Consider the following 13895-nt stretch of genomic DNA (forward strand, 5'->3'; position numbering starts at 1 on the left):
TGAGTTGTTAATCTCCATATTCCCCCAAAATGCCATGCCCAGCATGGGTCCACTTTCTTTCCTATAAGCCCTTTCATTTAAGTCTGATTAGATACTAGGTAACATGAATGAGGTGGTGTGGCCTGGAGGTTATTCTTGTGGACTTCAGCATCAGACCTGAGGTGGACCCCTTCTCTGCCATGCACCCAGATGTGTGGCTTTGCACAAGCTACTTAAAACCTCTTAGCCACATCTTATTTATCTGTTAAATAGGAATAAAAACAGATCCTACCATAAGAATTACTATTCCTATTTGAAAAGCTGTGGTGGGGCAGGTGTAAGGGAGACACAGAATGAGAGTGAGTTTATTTGTCAAGTTCAAGAGGATAAATGCAATATAAAAATAGAAACATTCCTGCCTCCACATAGCTCAAAAACTAGGTAAATAACAACACAAATGGAAGAATGAATATATGACAAATTTTAAAAAGTTACATGATGCCTTGGAAACCTACAATAAGGGAGATTTGACCAGGCCAGAGAGATCACAGCTGGCTTCCCCAAAGAACTGAGGCTGACAAGTGAATATGGGATAAATAGGAGCTAACTCCATGAAAGTAGGAGGGAAATGCTCTCCTACCGGTGCTCCACAAATGTTCCTCATTAGCATTAGAAGCATATGATCTCCTTCTTGCTTGAATATAAGCTTAAAGAATACAGGGATGGTATCTGTCATCTTCTGTCACCTCTAAGACAGTGCCTTGAAGGAAGCAAATGCTGGTAGAAAATCAATGCATTTGTTGAATGAAATTAAAAATAACTGCTATGCCCTTACCATGTCACAGCTTTATTCAGTTGCAATTAAAAGAAGATATTTTAGCAAAAACATATTTTAGCAAAAATAGCATGGACTTTAGATTAAGACAAGCCACACCCTCATCCAGGCCCTATCCTCTCTGGGAAGTAACAACACATCTCAATCTCAGTCTTCCTGTGTAGAGTGGGAGAAAACTCAGAATATGCAGTCAAGAGATAAGTGGTAGTGTTACTATTTTGACACTGGCCAATTTTTGAGGCATGCAGTTTTTCAAGGTCTGAAGACCAGCCTCCTACAGCTTGAGGGACAGAGGATGTTGTCCCTAAACATCCATCAGACCTTTCTCTTGCTGTAAGTGCCTAGGGCTCCTCAAGTTACTGCATTCTGTCTTCAAGGGCTAAGAGATTCCTAGTCAGGGAGACTTTGGGTGTAATCACCTGGGAATTGGCACGTATTCTCAGGTCTCGGTTTATAGGGTTAATCATATAATGTTTGCACAGGAGAAAATCAAATAATTCACGAACATCACATACCACAGAACCTGTATATGGTAAGAAAGCTATATGTTTGGCTGCTGGTGTTACAACCACCAGATCCTGCTGGAATTTTTTGTCAATTACCTTGCAACTGAATCAGCTTTTCCTGGGCCGAAAATTGCTTTCTTTTGGAATTCCCTTTATGAAAGGAAGAAAACCAACTCCTCTGGGAGATCTGGAAGCCTAGCTTCCCTATTACCGCACCCAGGGGTGCAGGTTTAGGCTACCATCGGGCAGTCTAGGTGAGGCAGCTCTGCAGTTGTTGAAGACTCTGAAATCTCTGCCTTCCCCGGGCTCTACCCGCCTCTGCCTCGCTTTGCGTTCCTCACCCTGGAAGGAGCAATCTGGGTCCAGCCGAGCACTGGGCATGCTCGCGAGCAGGGGCAGGCTTGGGTCGTCCGCAGGACACGTCGGCTGCGGGTGCTCCCCAGTTTGCAGAGCCCGGGTGCAACCGTGGTGCATCGGGTTTCGCAGAGCTGAACCCTCGGTGCGTGCTGCCAGGGAACCGAGCTTTCCCGGGACGACTCTAGAGCCGAACTGAACTCTGGAGGTCCCGGGTTTGCGCGCTCAGTGTCTGGTCTTGGAAACGCCCGATTGGGGTTTTCTCTGCAGACAAAGGGGTGCACGTGCCCCTAGCGCCCCTCTTTCACAGTCGTGAGCCCCTCCCTGGCTCCGTACCCCGCAGCCTCAGCAGCTGCAGCCCCAGCGCCACCACCCAGCCCAGGCGGCCAGGGCCTGTGCGCGCGCTTGGGGCCGGGGATTGGCTCGCACTCCCCATTCAGGGACAGTGCGGGCGAGCGGGCGGGCGGCGCGCGGCGCTCCCTAGATGTGTATGTGTGTGTGTGTGTGTATGTGTGTGTGTGTGTGTGTTTATATGTGTGTGTGTGTGTGTGCGCGCGCGCGTGTGCATATGTGTGTGCGCGTGTGTGTGTGCGGCGCGCGGGCGGGCGCGTGTGTGCGCGCGAGGGCTCGCGTGCAGGAGCCACTGGGTGTGCGTGCGTGTGTTATGGGTTTGATTCCAGAGCAGGTTGCACATTGGTCCTGGGTGGCTCGCAGGCTCAGGTCGTGCTTGGGCGTCCTCCTCCTAATCGTTTCCGAAGTAGCAGCAGCAGCAGCAGCAGCAGCAGCAAGCAGCAGCAGCCGCCACCGAGGCAACATCGGCAGTGGCGGCAGCAGCTCAGCGGCACAGCCAGCAGAACTGTGCAGAAGCGAGAGCACCGTTTGGGGAGTCCGGGGGGCGGGTAAGAGGGAGGGGGGGGGAAGCCTGTCTTGGTCATTGGGATTATTTTTTCCCCTTCTCTTCCTCTCTCTCTTTCTTGAGGGTGTGTGTTGCCCCCTCGAAGTGAAGGAATTTTGCTCCAAAGCGAGCTGGGACCGAAGACTCTAGGCTAAGTTATCTCTCTATGTAGATGTTGTCAGGGAGCGAAGCTACTGACCGAGCTGCTGGTAAATGTTTTTCACTTCTTACTCTTTAATGCTTAAGGCTTTTTTTTTTCTCCCTTTTCTTTCTTCCTTGTTTCCTTTCTGTTGCTTCTCATTCTGCAATCGCTCCTGAATCAGCTGCAGTTCTTTCTCCCTCTCTTTGCGTTTGTGCAGTTTGCAACTTGTTTCATGGTTTTCTATGTATTTTTTTCTTTCTTTCTTCATCCTCAGATGAATGCTGGAACATTAAAATTCGGCACTTCGGGAGGTCATCATTAGTTGCATGAGTTTAGGGGGGGGAGGGGAAAGATCGGTAGAGTAGATTGTTATTTCTCTGCAGAAGGACTGCCGGTTTCTCTCTAAGGTTCATCACAATTATAGGGATTTTTTTTTTTTTAGGATGGCATTTTAACATTGCATTGATGTTTAAGGTTATCGTTTTCCAGGATTACAATGCATTTTGACTCAGTTTTGACAGCATGACAGATGCCAGTGATTCCAGAACTACTGTATGGTACACGCAGGCTAAAATATTCAAAATTGCAGGAAGAATCATTTGCATTCCAAAAGAGAATTTCTTAAAAATGCTGTTTTGCATCACGTTGCTGCAGATTTGCAGGAAGCAATAATAGATAACACTATTCACGTTGCTTGCAAAGATAATAAACATATAAGTGGTTTAGTGCATCATCTACTGTCCTGTTCTCCAGTGACTGAGCCATTGCTAAATTTACTTAATAATAAATTTAGGGCTATAGAGAAAGAGGGAGATTGCTGGTATTGTTTTATTCAAAATTGTGAGCCATACGGCAATTTGTAATCTCAAACCAGCCCTCTCTTAGATCTTACTTGAAGTGGCATTTTTGTCAATTGGGGAGGGGGAGGACAATTTCCACTATACACAAGAAATAAAATTATTTTAAATAGCCAGCATAATGCATGCAGATCAGACTAACTCTTCTTAAGAAAAAAACAGAACTTACTCTGTAACTCTTGCTACAAGAATCTGTTTTTTAATATTATTTAAAAATTAATATACAATCCTTCTTTAATGCATTTCTGTCATTTAAGTTCTTTGGAGATTTCTGGGTAGTTACCATGTCTCATATGTTTTGCTTTTTCTCCTCGCTAAGTTTTCAATTTCGGTTCAGTAAGATAACTGAAGGGCCAGTAAGTAAAGGCAAATCAGTAACTTAGAAAGAGATCAGTTTAGAGTTGTAAAATTTCTGCTAAGCTATAGGAAAACCAACTATATATGGCAGCTTAATTGTAGGCAGGGAGACCCTGCAGGTTGCAGTCTCAGTTCATGTGTTGTCATCTTGAGGAGCTTAGAGTTTCAGTTCAGGTGAGAATATCCAGCTCAGTGACACTCTGAGGCACATGTGTTTTACAGAGGAAAAATATTGTTATTAAAGGAAGCTTCCTTCTGCTATATGGTAGCTGCATCCCAGAGTAGGTATAGAGTGTGGTTTGCAATAATAGTGTTAAACTTTGTTTTAATGCAAACTTAACTGATATTGGAAGAACTGGGAGAGGAAATATAGCCTGTTCAGGACTGAAAAATAAAACAACCTCATTCAACTAGTCAGACTGTCTTACATACAAAAGATAACTTACCTTAAAACACCATGCAAATTCACCTGTTCTGGCTGCCCCGTGTTGACAAAAATTGTGGACAGGATCCCTGAGATCTAAAGCTTATTTCTCCTTTTGTAGTCTACTGATCAAACTAAGGCATTTTCTTTAGAATGAAAGCTCGGCTTATTCTTGAGTCTTTTGAGATAGAAATATTGCTATTTAAAAAATATTTTCACAGACCCTGGCATTGACCATTTTGATCAAGTTGGAGAGAAAAATCTCAACTTCCATTCATTAGAGTCACAGGGTTTTTTTTAAGTGAAAAATTTGTGTGAGTAATAAAGAAAAATGAATTCATAGAGTACACTCTAATCCTAAGAACCCACGGCATGAAAGCATCATGATTGTCTCATTCTAGGACCAAGACCAGAAAGCAATATACCCCATATGGAGCAGCTGAATTATTCCTCCGGCATGTTCCAAGTACATGAGCAGAAGAGATAGCTGACCAGGCTAAGGCTTATTTTGTTGGGCCTGTGGGGCAAGCTTTCTAATTGTTATATAATATATTCAAAGCATGAATTTATTTATGAAACCTCAAGTTTAGCTTCTGTTTCAGTGTCTTCACTAGACGTGAAGATCAAGAGTACATTGATGTAAAGAACGTGGTCTTTCCTACTAAGGTTGGTTGGTTTTGTACCCACCCCTCTTTCTGCTTCTGTTTCCTGGCAACTTCAGAGAAAGCTCTGATAATTGGTGTTCAAATATTAAATATATCTATGTTTTAGATGTAATACCAGGCTAGATTACTATTCAAATAATCAGATTTGTGTTACTCCTAACATGATTCTGTGTGATATGGTGTTTATTGCTTGTTGGTTTGTTGGTGGTTTGATGATGATTATTTTTAAGTTTAGTATTAAATCTTAACTAATTTCATGTTAACATTTGTGCCTAGTGCTGACTTCAGGCTAATATATCAAAATAATATCATCATCTTGATAGGCTTATTGGTAAATTAGGTAGCTTACTTTCCAATTGGACTTCCTGTTGCTCTTTAGCTTTTGCAAAGCATGCCATCAAGCCTGCTGGGGAGAAGGGAACTTCTGGGGGAGAAGGCTATTCAGAAAGACAGATGTCTGAGTCTGGGGATTCATGGAACTTGACAGTCACTTTGCCTGTATTGTAAGAGTTCCTATTTTCATTTTGATAGGAATGGAGGTTTTTCTGCATGTATGAAGTGTTGATCATGCTAGAACTACCAAATATTTTTCAAATTAATTGCTACTTTTTTCATTGTGTAGCTGCAAGGAACTTTGAAATATATATATGCTTTTAAGGAGTACGTGTATGGGCTAGCTTTTTCATTGTGCTCTCTTCTGTGTAGGCTGATTTTGAGGAGTGATTTTTGGTGAAATATGGTCAAGGTCATTTCCAAGGGCCTTGTTATCTCTCCCTACCTGATAGCTAAAACTTACACTGAAAGTGAGATTTGGAGAGTTAAAACTAAGTGTGGAGCTTCTCACCTCAAATATGGCTGTGTGAAAAGCATTATGTTTTTGTCTCTCATTACTTTGTGTGAAGCAACAGTTTTATTCTTTGAACTGCTGATTCCTAGTAGCCCTGATGTGTTCACAAGGAGTAATCCTCCAATCTGTACTCTCATTACATTCAACAGATTCATAACCCTTAGCACTGCAAGACCTACTTTGGAGAGACAGAAGAGCTGTTTTTGATATGTTCTCAGTGAAAGGGAACCTAAATGAAATACTTTTTCTAATTAGATAATACCACTCTTAAAATTTTGTGAAACCATCAGTAATGTTATATGATTCTTTTATGTTCAGAGCAAATAACAGCTTCATCAAAGTGTTCTTTGTATTTTCTGTCTTCTGTTTTGCTTTATGAGGGGAACATTCACATTATTCACTACTGTGTATATTTTATTATCTCAGGTTGTTTTCTACCTAACAAAGACAAACCACTGCTTAGCAGAGTTATTTTGTTTGGGCTAAGAGTATTCAAAAGTAGAGTGATATATCTGGTCCTGCTCATATTTCCAAAAGATTTCATAAAGTTAAAGAGGTATACAATGTCTTTCCTAAAATCCATGTTACTGGCTGCCCAGTCTATTTAATATATTGGACAGTACAATGTGAATCTGAACTTGAAACATTGTATCATTTTTATCAATTCTTAATGGGAAAAAAAAATGAAGCATCTTGAGAAACAGTTTGCAAATCAAGTTCCTTTGTATTTGCTGACATACTTTCATTGGTCCACCAATGTGTAGATTTATGAGTCTTGTAGGCAAAAAGAATTATCAGGGAAAAAGTATGGTTATGTGCTTTTCGGCTGTACTCTGTGAAAAGAGAGTTAGGTGTTTTAATTCTATGAGTTTAATAAAGGGAAATTGAAACAATATAATGCAGCTAACATGTTAAAGTAAAATCCGTATTCTCCAGTAAAGATTTTTTTCCTCCTGAAAAATATGAATTGATCTTTGATTCTGTTGGAATGATTGACAGCATCCCTCATCTTTTCAGCACTGTATGGCTTCTGCCAGGATACTTATACTGGGTGCTACAGAAACAGGTCTGTCCTGAGGATATTTAATAGTGCATGTTTGGGAAGAGAGGTGGGTTCTTTGAAGTTGAGATTTGTCCGGACTTAGCTGTAATTCTTGGAGAGGAGGCTTGCCTCCCCTGCTCCCCTGCTTAGGTGACCTATGGACTCTGCCCAGTTCCAACTTTCTTGTCTTTCATTCATTTCTGCCAAAGGTTTTTGAAACATAAAATATAAAGTTAGATTTTTTTCAGTTCACTTATTCTTCTCATGGCATTAATTTATGTTTTCTGGAATGTGATTTGGATCTACAGAAGTTTGGAGCTCAGCTTTCCAAAAGGCAGTCTCTTTAATTGCTCTGATGACTAAATTATTTAGCTATATGTAAGCTTAGGCTTGTTTTAAGAAGTATTAGACATTTTATTCATTTCTGTTCATTTGACCCATGTAAAACATTTATTTTTATTTTTAACTTATATGAAGGGGAGCATGGGCCTCTAAAATAAGAACTTGTGTATAATTGAATTCAAAAGAATAAATCATTTATTTATTTATGTAGGTTCCTCAATCTCTAATATACATCTTAGAGACAAAGACTAAGATTGGAAAATATAATTCATGTGATAAAGATGAAATCAATAATAATGATAATATACTGATTTTAAATCTTTAGGGAGAATAATCTTATAGAAGATCCTTTTATAAAAAGCTTATGTCTAACTATAATTTTTATTATTGCTTAGGGCTTAACTGATACTCCACATTTTGCTCTGTCTCCTATTTCAATTAGAAGAATACAGGCATATGTAGATAAAAGATATAGGCTTTTAGATAGAGATTATTCTGGCAGAGGTTGAAAAACATCGAATAATGTAAAATAACCATTTCAGAAAATTGTAGAAATTGCTTGCTGCATTTGTAGCATGATTTTTTTTAAAAAAGCCACTTCAAAATTTCATTGTAAATGTTGTAAGTAGTCAAGTTAGGTTTCTAGATAATTTCTAAGAATGAAGCTAAACCATTAAGAAGAGAGTAATATCTGTGCATATGGATATCCAAATAGTAAATACTCATAGAGCTAAAATCACATTCATTGATAGAGAATTCATTGCAACAGTCTTTCTGATCCTGTGATTTTTTTTTTCTAAAATCATTCCAAATGTAAGTGTGTATATACTACACATTTCAATAGCAATTACTTAGAAGAAACAGATAAATCAAAGCTACAGGAAAGTTTATTTTAGTATTTATTTATTAAACTCCTTCAGTAAGAAGTTTTTGAATATCCAAGACCAACCAAGCATTGTGCTATGCTAAGAGCACTATAGTAAAAGTCATTTGATGCCAAAATGTTATCGCAGAAAGTAAATGGGAATATACATGGACTTCTTTTTCTTTCTTAATATAAGACAAAGCTTTTTCTCTTTGTCTACAGTGGGTTAGAAAGGTGATTTAATTTAATATCAATTTAGGATTTGCTTTGGCAGTGACTGTATACCAACATCTCCTGGTTCTCTACCTTCTAGTATACCTAATTTATTTCTGTGTATGTGGCCTAGGGTAATGCAAACCCTGGAACTGGAGGCTTAAGTCAAGGTTGGCCCAGGCAGCCTGGATGTCACAGAGGTGCAAGGGAAGGGCAGTCTGGGTGAGTAGGAGGAGGTTGCGGAGGAGAGGAAAATGTATTCTGTACTCGGCTACCGTTCCCTTACAGTAATGATCATGCCACCAGTTTTATTTTTAACCTCACTGAAATGTCTTGAGAAGGCACAGACTGCTTCTGTATATGTTAACCCTAAGTATAATAACATAATTATTACAGAAACATTTCACAGGAGATAGGGCTCTATACTTTGTGTGACCCAGCATCTAATTTTTCTCCTCTCTAATCCTGTTTATATATCCCCATACACAATCAGACTCAGTCAGATGAAACCAATTACTAAGGGGAAAAAATCAAATTTATTTATTATATTTATTGGATGTGTCTGTTGCTTAATTATCCATTGGCAAATTTACACGTGGCCACAGAGAGGGCCGTGGATGAGTGTGGAGAAATGATCAATCTTCACTTCTCACAATCCATGGGTGGCTGCCAAGAAAACAGGGGAGAGAGAAAAGGGGGGGGGGACCCAACAACAAAGTTTTTCTTTCTTATTTTTATTCAGGTGAGAATCTAAAACTAAACACATTACTCAAAAACAAACAAACAAAAAAATGAGATGTGTTTGGCTTGGATAGAAAAATCTGAAAAATACTAGGAGTTATCAGATTCTCCTAAGCAACCGGTGTGCTATAGGAAATGTAAGGTACTCTTTGAAACACACAATGATTTAGATGTTCAAAGGTACACCTTGGAAAATGAACTCAAATGACACAACGAAGCCATGGAGCAAGACCACCCTCAGCTGTGAGGTGGGAGAAAGGTGAAAACAGAGTAGGGTGGGATAGGCAGAATAGGCCTGAGAGATAAGGTGGTAAGCATGATGCTGTTTGCACAGTTTCATTGATCCTTGTGGATAACTTAAGTGAGCAAACGCAGCATCGGCAGTGCTAAAGCAGCAATTTGGCCCTGGATGGTAAAAAGATAAACATAGACGTTTATCTTGTGTGTTTTTATTTAAAACAATTCCTGGCCACAACCAAAATTGGTTTTCTGCTCTTGTTTTTCCCCCTCTCAGTGCGATGGGGCCAACCCTGAGTACAGTTTACTGTATGTGTTTTTTTCTGCTTGCTCTAATGGTACACTTTTGGAAATTCATCAGGTTGGAAATTGTTCTTCAAAATAGATAATAATTGTAACAACCACCCTTTAAAGGAGATGTGGCAAGACCAAATTGCTAACAAAAGTGTCATCTTATTTATATAATTCTTCAGTTTCAGGGACTACTGAATTATATACAAGTTCCATTCAGACTCCCAGGATAGAAAGTGTATATGAACTTCAGAGAAGAAAGCAAGCCACTTTGCGCCTGAAGCATTAAGACACCCTCTTCTAGAAAATACTGAATACAATATGTTTTCAGAATTATGACACACAATTAATGCTTCATTTACAGAAAACACTCGGTAAATTAAGATCTATTGCTAACTATTTGGAGAAGTTACTATCAAAGAAACCAAGCATTGTAGATTAGACTTTTGCTAGCTTTAGCTACACAGAAATTAAAATGACAACTGGAATCTGGAAAATTGAAAGGGAAAGATGGTTCTGTATTGTAATCTTAGCAAGAAAATATTAAAGATGAGCAAATTTTTGTATTTCTTCTAATCTGTATTTTAAAAGTTTTTCTGTAATAACATTTATTACAGAAAGAATGTTGCTCACAGCTGGATTCACTGCAGAAGCCAAACAGTAAATAGATAGAGAGCCTGAACTCTCCTTCCTACAACAGTGATTTTTCACTAAGCTATTCCCTAAGGCCACTCGAGGTATATGAGGGGCACCAGTGCTTTTTATATGATTTGTGTATGTTCCCATAGATTGTGAAGTCTATTCCTGGGCAATTTTCAAGTTAAAATTGTGTTACGGCTACCCTGAAGGTTGTCATTTCTTGGTTTTTCTCTTGTCAGTCAATTCATAAGTGTTTATTAAGCCCCCATGGGGTGTATACAGAATCACACATGGTTTGGGGGGCTGTGTATGTGTGGATGACTCCTCTCTGCTCTAGAAGCTTATAGTCTATAGGCAAAAGTACTATTGTTTGTGTGTTTGTGCATGTACAAAATAATATTTTAATTATAGAAGCATGGAAGGTTTTTTTTTATGTTTTGTTTTGGGGTGTGTGTATGTGTTTAATAGCTTTGCCCTGGAACTCCAAATGTATTTTCTCTGAGAAAAACATAGCTTTAGGCGAGGTCAGGATTTTCACTTCTCAGCTTTCTTTCCTTTTATTCATTTTTTTAAAAATTCAGATATCTAATAAAGACACGTATTAAGTAAAGGGTAAAGCCAGAGGGGCAGGATTAAACTGTATATCCCTGCCAAGAGGAGTCAGGTCACTGCTAACATCTGGGTTTCAGAATAAGAACAAATTCTGCTGCTGGACAGTTTTAGGATGTGCTTATTGCCTGAGTAAATTTAATCAGTGAAAGGATAAATGAGTCCACACCCCAAAACTGTCAATTTACATTTTTCACAAGCAATGAATCAATTTATGATTTATTTATTTTTAAAGAAGGGGGTTTTTGCAAAATGATTGGAATTGAAAAGAGAAGAAACATTTTAAAGCATTCCCCAAATGCCATGGACGAAAATGTTTTCTGAGGGAGGTTTTTTTTTTTTTGCAAAACTTGTTCATACCATTAAATTCATCTTTTAGCAGTCATTTGTGGGGAGGTTAACATTCTTGAAAAGTAGGAGGTGGGTAGCTCTGCAACTTGATAGCAAAGGAGAGCTCTGAGAGGTGAGCACCCTTCCCACAACCCTGGGTAATAGCTCCTGAACTTCTAGCCCTCAGCTGACTTTAGATATTACTGGCTGGACTCTTGATTAATGCTATTTCTTCCTGTGAGTTTCAAGATGTACATACCTCATTTCCAGAAAGTCATAGGCACACCATTACCATTTCTTTTCCATCTTCTGATTCTTGTGGGTCTGAGTTAGAGAAGCCATGACTGAGAAAAGTAGGGAGATCCTTGGCTGATGTGCTCCTCATTTCAGTGTTGAATCTTGACCCTTCCTATTGGGTGCGTGGATTTCTAAGTCTTTATGAGATCTGTTACAGCTGCCTGCCGGGTCCTCCTGGACGTGAAGTATTTATGGATAAGAGAATGCCTTTTTGCACCTCACAGTATTGCAGGATGTCTTCATTTATTTTCCAACACTTCATAGAATTAACCAACACAGAATAAAAGCACAATATAAATTATTTTTGATTTGGTAATCAGGTTATGTTTTCCCTTATAAGGCAAAGTACTGTGTTTCAAAGTCTCCCAGCATCACCAGGCACGATATAAAACTATCTTCTGCTTCAGTCACTGAATGCGGGTTCCAGTGAGAGTCCCGCCATCCCTCACTCTACCCACTGTCACTACCATCAATGTCACCCCCCAAAATGTGGTTGTGTCTCACACCTGGAAGAAACGTGCTCTGTGCTTCTGCGTGTCTCTAGCTGTCCAAAGTTCTAGTCTGCCATGTCCATTATTCCGACTGAATGCAGTGTTCACAGTCTTTTTACTAAAAAGTCTTGGAATTGAGTCTGATGCTTTCATATTTTATAACGAAAGACAAATACTGATATTTCATAAGATATAAATGATGGTATTCCTTCAAACTAAAAAAAAAGGGAAAGTCAGTTGATTAAAGATACTTATGAAAATCTTTAGCAATATTTACCATTATTTTCTGTATACGGCATGACCTGAGGGTCTAAGGAAATGTATACTAAGCCCCTCCAAGTATGTTTTTGAAAGGTTAGTAGACAGGAGAACCTCTTTTGCTTAAGATGAGTCGGAAGACATTTCTGATTATAAAGGTATAAAGCCCAAAGCTTTTGATTTTAGACAAACTCAAATATGTTTATCCTGTAGAATTCTTTTTGTTATTCTCCCCAAATCACTCGAACTCTGCTCATTCTGAAGTTAAATGTAATTTACCCAGAGTGTATGGACCTTGGCTTATGTCTAATAGACAAGACTTTGCAAATGCTCTAAAAGAAGGTAGAGGAGGTCTGTTTAAGTAAGCAAAGAGACCCTCTCATGGCCTAGGAACTGCCTGAAAATAAATCAACAATAGGGACTCTGGATAATAGATCAAATGGAGTTTATAAATATCCTTCCAACTTGGCAATTCGAGTAAGTATCGTACTAGAAAGGAATAAAACTACTGGAAAGGAATAAAACTACATTTCTAAATTCCTGTAATTTAGACTCTGAGGTTCAAACTCATCTTCCTCATGCTGAATTATTAGTCAATGGAATTAGGTGTGGGCCCACGCCAGTAATCCACATCTCTAGGAAAACTTCCGCATCTGAAGACTCAGCTTTTAATTCTTCAGTTCTAAATTAATATATTTATCCTCCCATCACTGTCTCCCAAGGATTTTCAGAATTAATTAGAAACAAAATCACTTTCAGTCCTTGGATGTTACATTCTGTGCTGAAAAAAATATGAGATACTGAAGTGTTATTAATAATGACAAAGGTTCATCCAATAAAATAATCTGACTGGCTGAATTCTCACATGGTTGGTATTTTCTAATATAAATTACTGTAGGATTAGATAGTTAAATATTGAATATTGTCTCATTTAATGCAGTTCCATGAAATATTAATGATAATGATGGTGCTCCAATTTGGGGAATACGGAGATGGTTTTTCACAGACTAATAGCTTTGGCCAGTAACATAATACATTTTACAAAATGATAATGAAGATATTTAAATGAAGGTGAAAGCGGAAGTAAGTAGCCACTGAATTGATAGATTTCCCATAAGTCAAAAGTGACAAAAATTTTGTAGTCTCATAGAGTTTTCTCTCTATTCTAATGACACACCTGTGATCATTGTGGATAGCTTTGAGAATTTGTTAAAAAGAACAGATCTGCTCTATCAGGTCCTTGAAGAGAACCGTTGATGTTGTTTAGTTGGCATGAGGTGTAAAAGTCTGAAAATTGGATTGGGCTTTGAAGGAAGGCTGGCTGTGTTGACTGTGACAGTCGAAATGGGATTGTGCATGAACTTAAAAAAGAGAGCGAGCGAGAGCAAAGGAGGGAAGAAAGAAAAGAGTGAAAGAGAGAGAAAGAGAAATATTGACCAAATGAATAGCCTAACACTTGTGTGGAATTGAATATTTAATGCTTAAAGCAAATGTTTTTTAATCAGGACTGAATTCCTCAAGTTTTCTTTTTTCTCTTTGAATCTTCCCTGTATTTACCTTCCTTCATGTTCCTGATTCTGTGAGCTTATATTTCAAATTAGGGAGCTAAAGATGGATGATAAATAGGGTAAGTGACTATTGTTGAAGCACTTTGTCCTGAATAGAGAGAAAGAACATAC

General features: G+C 38.8%; 1 protein-coding gene across 15 annotated transcripts in view; it reads left to right on the forward strand.

The window, feature by feature from the left end:
• The window catches only part of Tenm2 (teneurin transmembrane protein 2), a 2558256-nt gene that overhangs the window by 1398261 nt on the left and 1146100 nt on the right, over positions 1-13895 (forward strand). For 11 of the 15 annotated variants that reach the window (XM_078052140.1, XM_078052175.1, XM_078052196.1 and 8 more), the window contains exon 1: positions 2589-2778. The exons of 1 other annotated variant lie outside the window; for it this stretch is intronic. The gene's annotated coding sequence lies outside the window, so the exon portion shown is untranslated. 3 more of the 15 variants (XM_078052158.1, XM_078052210.1, XM_078052168.1) reach the window with 3 other exon arrangements.

The sequence above is a fragment of the Ictidomys tridecemlineatus genome, chromosome 1, assembly GCF_052094955.1.
Source record: "Ictidomys tridecemlineatus isolate mIctTri1 chromosome 1, mIctTri1.hap1, whole genome shotgun sequence".
Lineage (NCBI taxonomy): Eukaryota > Metazoa > Chordata > Mammalia > Rodentia > Sciuridae > Ictidomys > Ictidomys tridecemlineatus.